The sequence below is a fragment of the Rhinoderma darwinii genome, chromosome 7 (genome assembly GCF_050947455.1).
Source record: "Rhinoderma darwinii isolate aRhiDar2 chromosome 7, aRhiDar2.hap1, whole genome shotgun sequence".
Taxonomy (NCBI): Eukaryota; Metazoa; Chordata; class Amphibia; order Anura; family Rhinodermatidae; genus Rhinoderma; species Rhinoderma darwinii.
The window spans coordinates 44,394,906-44,410,594 of NC_134693.1; the positions used below are offsets into that span (position 1 = coordinate 44,394,906).

General features: G+C 43.2%; 2 protein-coding genes across 6 annotated transcripts in view; one reads left to right on the plus strand and one right to left on the minus strand.

The window, feature by feature from the left end:
* The window catches only part of KLHL20 (kelch like family member 20), a 47,108-nt gene extending 37,720 nt beyond the window's left edge, over positions 1-9,388 (minus strand). For 2 of the 3 annotated variants that reach the window (XM_075833277.1, XM_075833275.1), the window contains exons 1-2: positions 9,302-9,388; positions 1,725-1,915 (exon numbers count right to left, since the gene is read on the minus strand). The gene's annotated coding sequence lies outside the window, so the exon portion shown is untranslated. The remainder of the gene's footprint in view (positions 1-1,724; positions 1,916-9,301) is intronic. The other variant, XM_075833278.1, reaches the window with a different exon arrangement.
* ANKRD45 (ankyrin repeat domain 45) overlaps positions 1-15,689 on the plus strand; it is a 45,127-nt gene that overhangs the window by 4,770 nt on the left and 24,668 nt on the right. The gene's annotated exons all lie outside the window — the stretch shown is intronic.

A 15,689-nucleotide genomic window follows, 5' to 3' on the forward strand; every position in this document is an offset into this window, starting at 1 on the left:
GTGCCCTATGTTTGCAGTCGGGAGGTGTCTGCAATACCCTGTATCTTCCATAGAGTATAATCAGAGTGTAAAGAGAGCCAATGCAAACGTGGCCACATCTCCTCTGCACACAACAGCGCACCTGTGGCCCTATTGCTTGACACCGTAATGTCTTGAGGGTTGTTGGGAGTCCCAGTGGTTGAGTCGCCACCTATGAATTTTATCCTTGTTAACATCTCCATAGAGTTTTATATTCCTCCTGGTACACCGGTTTTGTTGAGCACTTAAAAAACACATTGATAGGTAATAGGCTTTCTGTGAAATTTGCATGTATGTTCACACGGCCTATTTTAGGCCGTTTTTCGGGCTGTAAACTCCCGAAAAACGGCCGAAAAATCGGAAGCAGAACGCCTCCAATCATCTGCCCATTGATTTCAATGGGAAAACAGCGTTCTGTTCCGACTAAGCATTTTTCGCTGTGTTTTTTTACGCTTTAAAAAACGGCCGCGAAAAAGAAGTGCAGGTCACTTCTTGGGACGTTTTTTGGAGCCGTTTTTCATTGACGTCCGTAAAAAACGCCGCAAAAAAACGCTGCGAAAATTGCGAGTGGCTTAAAAAACTTCTGAAAATCAGGAGCTGTTTTCCCTTGAAAACAGCTCCGTATTTTCAGATGTTTTTAGTTAAGCGTGTGAACATAGCCTAATAGTCTTTCCTGTGAAACATTAGGCCATAAGCACAGTTGAGAATGTGACTATAGGGAATGTAGACTTACAGTATGTTCAGCTGCTGCCTAGTTTACCAATACTCCCCCTACCTCTAAACACACGGGGGGAGATTTATTAACACTGTCCAAAAGATAGATAAAACTATCCCCGACAGGCAGAAATCGCGCATCTTACTAGACATTTAGGGCGCTTTCCCTACCTTTACGCCAGGCCTACTTCACACTTCCAAAAGGAAGGCACAGGCTATTAATAATTCTGTCAGTTTACGACTCATCTTAGCCATGCTTCTTTTTCTAGGGAGGTATAAGTAGTGTCTAAAACAAATAATAAATTTGGTGCCAGGCATATATGCCAGTTTTTTCCCACAATTTGCTGTGTAAATCTTCCCTCTGTATTTATCTTCAATCAGATACTTTCCCTATTTATGACGGCTGCACACCACAACTGGAAGGGTTTCTTCCACGATAGATATTTATGGTACATCCACAGGAAATGCCATAAATGTTTGGAACCCACCTATTGGGAGAACAGGGTTACCCTGACCCCCGATCTTCCTGGAGAGGCAGGCGGCGATTGAATGGAGAGATGATAAGAGATGTTATGAACCACTATTCCAGCTCACTATCAGACAGTCCAAAGCAGGGGGCACAATCATACATTTTTGGTACCAGTTTTTCTCTTTCTGGCACAGCTGCTATGAGAATTTATCTAAACAATTAACACCTTCTACACCATTAATGGAGAGGACTATTCACAGCAGTCTCTTTTTCTCCTTTTTGGAATATCTATGTTTTTCCTTACCACTTGGCCACAAGTTTCTCAAAAAAGTACAAGCTCTCTGATTGGCATATTCTCTCACTCCGAACTCCTTAACCTGAAGACCTCCTGGCCATCGGGCCCGCTTTGCCCTTGGTAGATCCGCTATCTATCGACTGACCAATGTTAACACTGTCCCCATGGCCGCCATAGCGGAGTCACAGTCTATACAAAGTCTATAGAAAGTTCGTAGCACAAGGGTACCTGAGATAGTCCAGACAGTAGCAGAGGCTTTGGCACAGATGGGACTTGACGTCGCAGGTAGCACCAGACGTGGCGGATGATACCAGGAGTGGCAGATGACACCAGACGTGTGTGACAGTAGGCGAGCCAGGTGACACCAGACGTGGTGTATATCAGCAGGTGTAGCGGATGACAGCAGACGTGGTGTATAACTGCAGGTGTAGAGGATGACAGAAAACGTGGTGTATAACAGCAGGCGTAGCAGATGACACAACGCGACTCCAACACGAAAGAAAGGCTTAGGAACAAACAGCACGGGATACAGGATACAAGTAGCAGGGCACGGGAACACTGGGAGCAGGATACAACTAAGGGACCATTTGCAATACAAACATGGGTAGGTAACAACAACGCTCAGGCAAGGAGTGGAAGGGCGGAGCTCTTTTTATAGTCCAGGATGATCAGGGACAGATTAGGGAACTTTAATATGTGCGCGAGCGGGCCCTTTAAGAGCGGGACCGAGCGGGCGCACGCACTCTTACATCGAGAGCAGGGCCAGACGGCCACGAGTGCCATGATTTGAGAAAGGTCTAGTTGGACTGAAATGTTGCATTGGTGGGTGAATACATTCCCTTTTTTTCCGAATGTGCTGCCTTGTTTCTTGTATGTGGATCTAACCCAAGGGACATTGGATCAAGTCTCACTGAGGCCTGCACCCTGTATTTTTATTATCTTTTTCTCTGGTGCTGTGATATTCTCCCTTTTTTGGCTGCGAGTGCCGGCGTCTTCTAGGAGGGAGACGCTGGCAGGATGCCAACGGTCTGCGGTAGCAGCCGTCGCAAGGTAAGGAACATCGGTGATCTGCAAATACAGCCGTGAGAGCACCCCCACTTACACCCCCTCTTCTTGGGTCTTGAGCGTAAGAGGAATTTCATTATAAGGGTAGGGGCATTGAGGTTCTCTTGTGGCTCCCAGGACCTCTCCTCAGGTCCAAGCCCTCTCCAGTCCACTAGATAGAAAGTTCTTCCTCCTACTCTCTTAGGCCCCATGCACACGGAGCCATTCACTTTCATTGAACACTGACACCTTTCCGTAGCACTACGGAAGGGTGTCAGTGCTGTGGAAATGTTCCGGGAATTATGGAACATGTCCGTTCTTTCGCATTTTGCGGGCCGTGCTCCCATACTTTGTATGGGAGCACGGCCCGAAAATGCGGCTGTCAGTCAGCGGCCGGCCGTGCCCGCAATCGCGGGCCGTGATTGCGGGCACGGTCGTGTGCATGGGGCCTTATAGTCCAGAATCTCCTTCACCTCGAACACATCAGAAGAACCGCTGGGAGCAACTGCAGACCTAGGAGCTTTACTGAAGCGGTTCAGAAACACAGGCTTAAGGAGGGACACGTGGAATGAGTTGGGAATCTTGAGAGTAGGAGGCAACCGAAGTTTAGAGGATACAGGGTGAATCCGTTGCAGATAATCGAAAGGACCGAGGAACCTGGAAGCAAATTTGTGAGGGCATCTTGAGACAAATGTTTCTCGAGGATAGCCAGACCTTGACTCCAATAGAGAACTGAGGAGGAACTTTTCTTCTTTTATCGGCATGCTTTTTCATGTGGTCCACTGCCTGGAGGATTGCAGACTTAGTTTGCTGCCAGATGTGAATAAAAGTCCCAAATGAAGAATTTGCTGCTGGTACCTGAGTCATGGCTGGCACAGGGAGAGGAACTCGAGGATGCTGGCTGTACACGATGTAGAAGGGAGACGAGGCGGTAGACTCACTTGTGTGATTGATGTACGAGAATTCCGCCCAAGGCAGGAGTCTAATCCAATTGTCGTGTTGGGCGGAAACTAAATGAGGAAGATAATTCTGCTGCTTGTGATGTATTTAGCTCACACAGCATTGGCTTGACTAGATACAATTGTAACAACTTCTCAGCTGAGAGCAGAACTAGCTATGTGTGGGTTTGCTGCCTATGAATGTTAACACTGTTCTCATTCATTGACAGCAAATAAATATCTTGAAAATAAGCTTTACTTACATAAAACCTGTAAAACGTCTAACGAACATTATTTTTATGTATGAACGACCAATATTAATCAACAGTCATCTTTATTGTATATTTCTGATAATTTTTTGCGCTTACATTGGTCAATTATCGTTATGATTGATCAGAAATGTACAAAATATAACGATAATTGCTATGGCCTTTAGGGATGGGTCTTTTTTTTTGTCACTTTTGACCTGGAAGTTTGCAACAGAGCCACTAGAGGTCAGCACTTGAATTTTGAAACACAAGCAGGGCTGTTTTGATAAATATACTGGTGTTGAATACATTAACCCCTTCCCTCTTTAGCCACTTTTGACCTTCCTGACAGAGCCTCATTTTTCAAATCTGACATGTGTCACTTTATGTGGTAATAACTCCGGAATGCTTTCACCTATCCAAGCGATTCTGAGATTGTTTTCTCGTGACACATTGGACTTTATGTTACTGGCAAAATTTGCTCGATATGTTCAGTATTTAATTGTGAAAAACACCAAAATTTAGCGAAAAATTGCAAAAATTAGCATTTTTCTCAATTTAAATGTATCTGCTTGTAAGACAGGCAGTTATAATACACAAAATTGTTGCTAATTAACATCCCCCATATGTCTACTTTAGATTGGCATCGTTTTTTGAACATCCTTTTATTTTTCTATGACCTCACAAGGCTTAGAACTTTAGCAGCAATTTCTCACATTTTCAAGAAAATTTCAAAAGGCTATTTTTACAGGGGCCAGTTCAGTTGTGAAGTGGTTTTGAGGGCCTTATATATTAGAAACCCCAAAAAAGTCACCCCATTTTAAAAACTTCACCCCTCAAAGTATTCAAAACAGCATTTAGAAAATGTCTTAACCCTTTAAACATTTCACAGGAATTAAAGCAAAGTAGAGGTGAAATTTACAAATTTCATATTTTTCTGCAGAAATACATTTTTAATACAATTTTTTTTATAACACAGAAGGTTTTACCAGAGAAATGCAACTCAATATTTGTTGCCCAGTTTTTGCAGTTTTAGGAAATATCCCACATGTGGCCGTAGCGTGCTACTGGACTGAAACACCGGCCTCAGAAGCAAAGGAGCACCTAGTGGATTTTGGGGCCTTATTTTTGTTAGAATATATTTTAGGCACCATGTCAGGTTTGAAGGGCTCTTGCGGTGCCAAAACAGTCAAAATCCCCCAAAAGTGACCCCATCTGGGAAACTAGACACCTCAAGGAAATTATCTAGGGGTGTAGTGAGCATTTTCACCGCACAGGTTTTTTACAGAAATTATTGGAAGTAGGCCGTGAAAATTAAAATCAACATTTCTTCAAAGAAAATGTAGGTTTAGCGATTTTTTTTCTCATTTCCACAAGGACTAAAGGAGAAAAAGCACCGCAAAATTTGTAAAGCAATTTCTCCCGAGTAAAACAATACCTCACATGTGGTAATAAACGGTTGTTTGGAGACACGGCGTGGCTGAGAAGGGAAAGAGCGCCATTTGGCTTTTGGAGTTCACATTTAGCAGGAATGGTTTGCGGAGGCCATGTCACATTTACAAAGCCCCTGAGGGGACAAAACAGTGAAAACCCCAAACAAGTGACCCCATTTTGGAAACTATACCCCTTGAGGAAATTATCTAGGGGTATAGTGAGCATTTTGACCCCACAGGTTTTTTGCAGAAATTTTTGCAAGTAGGCTGTGAAAATGAAAATCTACATTTTTTCAAATAAAATGTAGGTTTAGCTAATTTTTTTTCATTTCCACAAGGACTAAAGGAGAAAAATCACCATAAAATTTGTAAAGAAATTTCTCCCGAGTAAAACAGTACCCCACATGTGGTAATAAACGGCTGTTTGGACACACGGCGAGGCTGAGAAGGGAAAGAGCGCCATTTGGCTTTTGGAACTCAAATTTAGCAGGAATGGTTTGCGGAGGCCATGTTACATTTACAAAGCCCCTGAGGGGACAAAACAGTGGAAACCCCCCACAAGTGACCCCATTTTGGAAACAACACCCATTGAGGAAATTATCTAGGGGTATAGTGAGCGATTTGACACCACAGTTTTTTTGCAGAAATTATTGGAAGTAGGCCCTGAAAATAATAATCTACATTTTTTCAAAGAAAATGTAGGTTTAGCTAATTTTTTCTCATTTCCAGAAGGACTAAAGGAGAAAAAGCACCACAAAATTTGTAAAGCAATTTCTCCCGAGTAAAACAATACCCCACATGTGGTAATAAACGGCTGTTTGGACACACGGCAGGGCTTAGAAGGGAAAGAGCACTATTTGACTTTTTGAGATCACATTTAGCAGGAATGATTTGCGGAGGCCAGGTCACATTTGCAAAGCCCCTGAGGGGACAAAACAATGAAAACGCCCAAAAAGGGACTCCATTTAGGAAACTACACCTCTTGAAGAATGCATCTAGGGGTGTAGTGAGCATTTTGACCCCACAGATGTTTCATAGAATTTATTAGAATTAGGCAGTGAAAATAAAAACAGTCCTTTTTCTTCAATAAGACGTAGCTTTAGCGCAAATTTTTTCATTTTCTCAACAAATAAAGGAAAAAAAGAACCCAACATTTGTAAAGCTATTTCTCCCGAGTACGGCAATACCCCATATGTGGTCATAAACTGCTGTTTGGGCAAACGGCAGGGCTCAGAAGGGAAGGACCGCCATTTGGAGTGCAGATGTTGCTGGATTGGTTTCTGGGCACCTGTGGGCCCAAAACAGTGGAAACCCCCCAGAAGTGACCCCATTTTGTAAACTACACCCCTCAATGCATTTACCAAGGGGTGTAGTAAGCATTTTAACCCTGCAGGTGTTTTGTAGAAATTAGTGTGCGCTCAATGTTGCAGAGTGAAAATGGGATTTTTTTCCATAGATATGCCAATATGTGGTGCCCGGCTTGTGCCACCATAACAAGACAGCTCTCTAATTATTATGCGGTGTTTCCCGGTTTTAGAAACACCCTACATGTGGCCCTAATCTTTTGTCTGGACATATGACAGGGCTCAGAAGTGAAGAGTACCATGCGGAGTGGAGGCCTAATTTGGCGATTTACAAAGTATTGGTTCACAACTGCAGAGGCTCAGATGTGAAATAATAAAAAGAAACCCCTGATAAGTGACCCCCACTATGGAACTGCACCCCTCAAGGCATTTATTAAGGGGTGTAGTGAGCATTTTCACCCCACAGGTCTTTTCCATAAATGAATGCGCTGCGGATGGTGCAAATTAAAAATTTATATTTTTCCCTAGATATGCCATTCAGTGGCAAATATGTCATGCCCAGCTTATGACGCTGGAGACACACACCACAAAAATTGTTAAAAGGGTTCTCACGGGTATGACGGTGCCATATATGTTGAAGGAAACTGCTGTTTGGGCACGCTGTAGGGTTCAGGGCCGAGGGAGCACCATTTGGCTTTTGGAGAGCGGATTTTGCTTGGTACTATATTTGTTTGAGTATTGCTGGTGTTTTATAATGTGGGGGTACATGTAAGCGGGGCGGAGTATATAAGGGGCATAGTCAGGTGGTATAAAAAAATAAAAATAATCCATAGATGTGTGTTACGCTGTGAAGCAATCCTTTCTGCACAGGCCGGTGTCGCACTGATAAATGGTGTCATTTCTTATCCCCCTTTTGGTCCACACTCCGCGCCTTTGTAGTTTGGGGAATTTTGCTGGGAAAGTATTATCCTGGTATAATACGGGCACCGTCGCTTCCATCGGATATGATTGGGCCCTCCCTTCCTGGTTCCCTAATTTTAGGTCCTTGATAAATCGCCTCTTGAAACAGAAGAAATGTTCTCCTCGGGCACAACTGCATATTTTTTTATTTCCTGACTTATTGGAGCCATAACTAATTTTATTTTTCATAGACGTAGCGGTATGAGGGCTGGTTTGTTGCGGGACGAGTTGTAGTTATTATTGGTACCATTTTGGGGTACATGTGACTTTTTGATCACCTTTTATCCTATTTTTTGGGATGCCAGGTAAACCAAAAAACGCAATTCTGGCACAGCTTTTTTTGGTTTTTTTTTATACAGAGTTCACCACGCATTATAAACTACATGTTACCTTTATTCTGCGGGTCAGTACGATTCCGGCGATACCTCATTTATAGAACTTTTTTATGTTTTACAACTTTTTGCACAATAAAATTACTTTTGTAAAAAGAATGTATTTTTTCTGTCGCCAAGTTGTGAGAACCATAACGTTTTAATTTTTTTGTCGACGGAGTTGTATGAGGGCTTGTTTTTTGCGGGACGAGCTATAGTTTTTATAGGTACCATTTTTGGATACGTGCGACTTTTTGATCACTTTTTATTGTAATATTTGTAGGGCAAAGTGACTAAAAAACAGAAACTCTGGTAACGTTTTTTACGGGTTTTTTTTACGCTGTTCACCGCGTGCAATAAATAATATAATATTTTGATACCTCAGGTCGTTACGGTCGTGGCGATACCAAATACATATGGTTTATTATTATTTTTCAATAATAAAGGACTTGATAAGAGTAAAAGGGGGATTGTGTGTTATTTGATTACTTGAAACTTTTATTGTTTTCAAACTTTTATTTTTTGCACTTTTTTATACTTTTTTTACACTTTTTCTCAAGTCCCACTAGGGGACTTGAAGGTCCAACGGTCAGATTTTTTTTTTTCTAATACATTGCACTACCTATGTAGTGCAATGTATTAGATCTGTCAGTCATTCACTGACAGCAAGCCGTTTAGGCTTCGCCTCCCGGCGGGGCCTAAATCGGCTTCCGTAATGGCAGAGCAGGAGACCATTGTGTCTCCTGTTGCCATAACAGCAGTCGCCAGTCCCGATTGCCTGTCAGGGCTGGCGATCTGCTTGTAACCGCTACGATGCAGCAATCGCTTTCGATTGCTGCATCGAAGGGGTTAATGGCAGGGATCGGAGCTAGCTCCGGTTCCTGCCGTTACAGGTGGATGTCAGCTGTACAGTACAGCTGACCTCCACCGCTGATGACGCCGGATCAGCTCCTGACCCGGCGCCATCTTGCCGGCAGCTACGGAAGCCGATCAGGCTCCGCCGCCGGGCGGATCTTGACCGGCTTCGGTGCTAGGCAGACCGGGAGGCCAGTATTAGGCCTCCGGTTGCCATTGCAGCCACCGGAACCCCGGCAATTTCATTACTGGGGTTCCGATGAGCTGCAAACACCTTAAGTGCAGCGATCGCGTTTGAGCGCTGCACTTAAGGGGTTAATGGCGGGGATCGAAGCTAATTTCGGTCCCCGCCGTTACAGTCGGATGTCAGCTGTAAGATACAGCTGAGATCCGGTGATGATGGGACCGGCTCAGCTTCTGAGCCGGTGCCAAACGTTTGACGTACATGTACGGCAAGATGCGGGAAGTCAGTACTTTCCATGACGTACATGTACGTCAAATGTCGGGAAGGGGTTAAAAAGGCCGCCAGACACTTATGGCAAAAAAACATTTTTCTTTCTTAAAAGACGGTATCGAGTTGCCAAACGACGTCTATGTTACAGTAAAAGCTTTCTTCCTATTAAAATTATTACATTTCATTAAAAATATTTACTTTCACAGTTAGGCCGCAGTCACACAACGGAATCCCCGGCCAGAGCGTTGCCCACTTCTGGAGGAGCCCCTGACGTCACTGTCCATGTACTCCCCACCCTTCTGTTCCCACAATGTGCTGACTGCTGACAGGAAGCTACACACAAGCACCCCCTACTGGCTTCTGCATGTAGCTTCCTCCATCGGTCTTTTCTGACAGAGCGCGGTGAATGGGGAGTATACTGCACTGGGAGGGAGACATACGCTGATTCCAAATACCTCAGACACTGTTTATCGCAAGGATAGCAATTAAAATCCATCAAGCAATCCCCATAGACATTAGATTGTTAGCTGGTCCATTACATTTAGATAGACCCACAAAGAAAATGTAATGTTTAGGGCCAGCTTATGCATAGGAGAACATAGTCTATCCAGCAACATCAGAAGAATAGGCAGTGAGCAGACTCAAATACTGATGTGATTATGTTAGGCTCTGTTCACATCACGTTTGTGATGTACGTTTAGCGTGTATGCCCACATAGTACCACAGTGACAACTTATAAAGTGCCAGTACCCACATAGTGCCACAGCGCCCATGTCGATAGTTCCACAGCGCCCATGTAGATAGTGCCACAGTGCCCCCTGTAGATAATGCCCATATAGTACCACAGTGCCCATGTAGATAGTGCCTCTTTCCCCTTGAATATAGTGCCACGCATACCTGTAGATAGCGCCATACACACCCCACCCTGTAGATAGCGCTACCCCCAGTAGATTCCTTTTTTTTGAAGTATGAAATCATATAGTATTTTTTACGCTATTCCATATAACTGGATCCTGTAAAAAAAAGTATACCACGATTTACAGTATACTTTTTTTTTGTTAAATGGGAGCCTATAGGTGATTGATGCCACCGTATGGCAAATGTCACAGGCATTTTTTAAATGTATACGTCATTCAATATGTCGTATGAATTAAATGTATCCCATGATAGTCTATAGACTAATATGGAATCCGTTTAACGGATACGTTGTGAAAAAGCACATGAGAGTTCATACGTTTAACCCCTTAGTGACCACCAATACGCCTTTTCACAGCGATCACTAAGGGGCCTTAGGCTAGACCGCCGCCTTTAGATGGCAGCCTAGTCTAAGTCCTGCATGGGTGTCCTGTGCAGGCTGGATCAGGGGGCTCGGCTGTTTGATGACAGCCGGGCTCCTACAACGGTAGCGATCGAAGTTTACTTTGATCGCAGCCGCACAACCCGTTAAATGCTGCAGTGAATAGCGACCTCAGCATTTAATTTGTTTACAGGAGGGAGCTCCCTCTGTTACCCATCAGGCGGCCCGCAAATGCAATCGCGGGCGTCCGATGGGGTGTCATGGCAGCCGGGGGCCTAATAAAGGCACCCAGGCCTGCCCTGGCTACATACCTATTAGGACAGGGGCAGAGGCGTGGCCTAATAGATTGCCTGTCAGTTTTACACTGACCGGCAATAATGCTTTGGTATACTAAGTATACCAAAGCATTATATCTGCGATACACATATATACATATCTGGTACGCATATATGGTATCTCCGCGACTGTAATGACCAAAACAATAAAGTTAATATGTCATTTAAACCGCACACTGAATGCCGTAAAAAAAACAACTGTAAAATTGCAATTTTTTTTCCATTGGCCCCCAAAAATGTCATAATAAAAGTTGATCACTAAGTCTCATGTACCCCAAAAGAGTACCAATCAAATCTACGCCTCGTCCCGCAATAAACAAGACATCATATCACTACATTGATGGAAAAATACAAAAATTACGGCTCTTGTAAAGCGACGATGCAAAAACAAATAATTTTAGTTCAAAAGAGGTTTTATTCTACAAAAGTCGTAAAACATAAAAAACCTATAAATATGTGGTATCGTCGTAATCGTACCGACCCATAGAATAAAGGAAACATGTTATTTATGCCGCAAAGTGAACGGCGTGAATTTAAACTGCATAGAACCAGGGCGTAATTTCAGTTTTTTTTCTATTCCCACCCAAAAAAGAATAAAAGTTAATCAAAAAATGATATACACCCCAAAATGGTGGCATTAAAAAGTACAACTAATCTTGCAAAAAAAACAAGTCTTCATACAGCGATATCGACGGAAAAATAAAAAAAGTTATAGCTCTTTGAATGCGACTATAGAAAGACGAAAAATAAAATAGCTTGGTCATTAGGGCCTAAACATACATCATGAAGGCTCGTGTCCTTTTTCGCGACATATCAGTTAAACATATCCAATCATAGTCCATGGGTGACGGAAGCTACTATTAGGCATTCGTCACAGCCTACATATGACGTATACATCGGGAGCGTTTAGCAGCGTATACACTAAACGTAGGCCAAAAAACGTGAATTAAACATAGCCTTAGCTGGAGCTAAGATATCTTATTACAGGAATATACTCCACATTTTTATTGTGCCCATATACACGGTCGGGTCACATTATTATGACCACCTCCTACATTCGACGTCGGCAGCGCGTAGTCCAGGAAGGAAGTGACGTGTCGTGGGCTGGCTTGGTGGGTATATAAGGGGTGTGATAGGCTGTCTGATTACATATCACACGTTGCCATGGGTAAAAGGGGAGATTTATTAGAGTTGCAAAAAGGGATAATTATTGGCTTTTGGGTCAAGGGTGGCGGTATTTCTCAAACAGCGCAGTTTGTGAACTGTTTGCGTGCTGCTGTGGTGAAAGTGTATCGTGAGTGGAGAAATGGCACCACTGGAAATAACCGACAAGGAAACACCACGTGCCATTGATGTGAAAGGTGAACGTGTGCTACGAAGCTGCGCGAGAGGCGAACAGCACGTTACAGTGGAGCAGCTCACCGTGAAAATCAACCAGGGGGCTACTAGACATGTGTCTAAAACAACAGTTAGGATAACCCTACTGCGTATGGGGCTCCGAAACAAATGGATGGTCACTTCTCCTCTGCTAATAAAGGTGCATAGGAAAAAAAGCTTTAATTTGCACAGGAGTATCGGATTTGAACCACCGATGACTAGCATATGGCCTTCTCCGATAAGTCACGTTTTCTGCTTCTAATGGATGGACGTTGGTGTGTCAGGCGAGAAACATCAGAGAACCAACACCCTGCAACCATTGCTGGAAGAACACAAGCTGGTGGCGGCACCGTTATGGTCTGGGGAATTTTTCATTCGCATTCTCTGGGCCCGCTCATCCATGTGGAAGGCACTCTGAACCGATTTGGGTATGAATGCATCATTGCAGATCACGTCCACCCATACATGCGGTTTGTCTTCCCTGGGGCAGATGGAATCCTCCAGCAAGACAATGCGACATATCACACGGCTAGAAAGGTCCGACAGTGGTTGGAAGAGCACGACCAAGACTTCCAAGTACTTCCCTGGCCCCCTAATTCGCCAGACTTGAAACCAATTAAGCATCTGTGGGACCTCGATCGTCTTGTTCGCTCTATGGATCCTCCCCCACGCACCCTCCAGCAAATGTGGGATGCACTGCAGTCAGCATGGCGCCAGATACCGGAGACAACCGACCAGCACCTCATTGAATCACTAGCTGCTGTCCGTGCTGCACACGGCGGTTACTCTGGATATTAGCTGGTGGTCATAATAATGTAACTGGACTGTGTATATTCGGTATCATGACATTATTACATACAGCACCTTGTCACGTGGTTGTCAGTTAGTGTGTGATGCTGTATTTGTAACAATATAATGACAGAGTAGTATTGTAGCTAAGCTTAAAGGAGATCTCAGCCATTATAATATCACGTACCAGTCACATTACTTCTAATCAGTATAATCTCAATACGCAAAGCAAACAGAGGCGCTGAGTACATTTCAATAGGTTCATTGCTTTCATACAAGGCTCCTTTTGTGCATATATTTGGTTCCTAGGCGAAACCAACAACTGTCACTTCTCTCTCTGTAAATGTTTGTATTAACCCCTTAAGGATTGAGCCATTTTTTAATTTTTGTTTTTCACTCTCCGCCTTCCAAGAGCCATAACGTTTTTGTTTTTTCGTCAATAGAATGGCGTTAGGGCTTATTTTTTGCGGGAGGAGTTGTAGTTTCTAATGGCACCATTTAAAGTACCATATAATGTACTGGGAATCTGAAAAAAAAATTATTGCGGGCTGAAATTGGAAAAAAATGAGATTCCTGTATTATTTTTATGGCTTTCACCGTGCGATAAAAATTGCAATTTAACTTTATTCTGCGGCTCAGTACGATTACTGTGATACCAAATTTATATAAGTTTTTTTACTACTTTTAAAAAAAAAAAACTTTTGTTAAAAAAACAATTGTTTTGTTTCACCACATTTTGAGAGCCGTAACTTTTTTATTTTTCCGTGGATTGAGCGGTATGAGGGCTTATGTTTTGCAGGATGAGCTGTAGTTTTTATTGGTATCATTTTTGGGTATATATGACTTTTTGATCACTTTTTATATAAAAAAAATTTAGATCGAAGGTGACCAAAAAACAGTAAAAAAAAATTTACGCCGTTCACCGTGCAAGTTAATTAATGGTATATTGTAATAGTTCGAATTTTTACGGGTGCAGTGATATCATTTTTGTTTATTTTTTACATTACTTTAGAGGAAAAATGGGAAAAGGGTTTTTCTTTGAACTTTTAACATTTTTTTTCACTACTAATAATTTTATTCAACTTTTTTCTACACATCTAATTAGTCCCCCTAAGGGACTTGAACCAGCGATCGCTGGTACAATGCACTGCAATACTAATGTATTGCAGTATATTGTCATTTGTACAGGCTTCTGTTAAGGCTGTTTATGGAGTCTGCATTATATGTATTTTATCATCAATCTGTATGATTATTTGCTAGATAATATAATCAGACTTGCCTTACTTACACTGCATCTCCGCCCAAATGGTAAAACTTTATCTGTGCTCCTTTCTTAGGCTATGTCTACACATGTTGGCGTTGCCTATGGCAAATCCAACATGTATTTACTACAGTATCTGTGGCAGAAATCCAAGGCTGACAGTAGGATTTCTGCCGCAGATGTGCAGCAGATCCGCAATTCAGTGGGGCTAATCTGCGTGGTGTAGATTCACTGGCTTTTACGTGTGGAAGAATAAAGCCCCGTTCACACGTTCAGGAATTTATCAGGATTCTGTCATTGTAAGGCTGGGTTCACACACCCTATTTACGGACGTAATTCGGGCGGTTTAACCTCGAATTACGTCCGAAAATACGTCTCCAAAGCGCCGGCAAACATCTGCCCATTCATTTCTTTACGATGTTCTGTGCCGACGGTAATTTTTTTTACGCGCCGCTGTCAAAAGACGACGTGTAAAAAAGACGCCCGCGTCAAAGAAGTGCCTGTCACTTCTTGGGACGTAATTGGAGCCGTTTTCCATTGGCTCCATAGAAAAACAGCTCCAATTACGTCCGTAATGGACGCAGCGAAAAAACGCCTGCACATGCCATTACGGCTGAAATTCAGGAGCTGTTTTCTCTTGAAAACAGCTCCGTAATTTCAGGCGTATCGGACGTATACGTGTGACCATACCCTCACCCCGTCCACATGTAGCTGAAAAAAATCTCTTCAGAGAGTAACATGCTAATTATGTGCGTGGATTCTGCGTGAAAAAAACTGGCAGATTATCCCCATGAAATGGGGCTAATCCTCGTGCGGATCCATGGCACATCAAACTGCACGTCTGTGGACAAAATCCAAGTATCAGCCTTGGATTTCTGCCATGGATCCTTTAGTAAATACATGTTGCATATACCATGGACAATTCCGAAACGTGTGAATATACCCTTAGGCGTTGCACATCTCGTATGTGAAAAACAGCTGTTTTTCACGTCCGAAATGCATCCGTGCTGTACACTGCGGGATGCGTTATCACGCACCCCCCATAGACTAGAGTCTATAGAGGGATGCATGAAGCGCAAATTTAATAGGACATGTCCTATTTTCTCATGGACCCTTCACATGGTCCATTGAAACAACGGCCGTGTGAACGGCCCCATTGAATTACATAGGTCCGTGTGACGGCCGTCACACGGACGTATAACACATTCGTGTAAATAAGGCTTTAGTAGCATGCCACTTAGGGCTTATTCAGATGAGCGTGATTGTCGTCTGTGTGCTGTGCGTTGAAACAACGCACAGAACACGGACCCATTGATTTCAATGGGGCTATTCACACATGCATGAGTTTTGACGCAGCGAGTGTCTGTTGCGTGAAACTCACTGCATGTCCTATATTGGTGCCTTTTCCCGTCACCTTGTCGTCCATTGAAGTCAATGGGTTAGTGAAAACCACGGACAGCACATGGACGCACATCCGTGTGCTGTCCGTGTTTCACGCATCAATTACATTGAAAAAAAAAAGAAGTG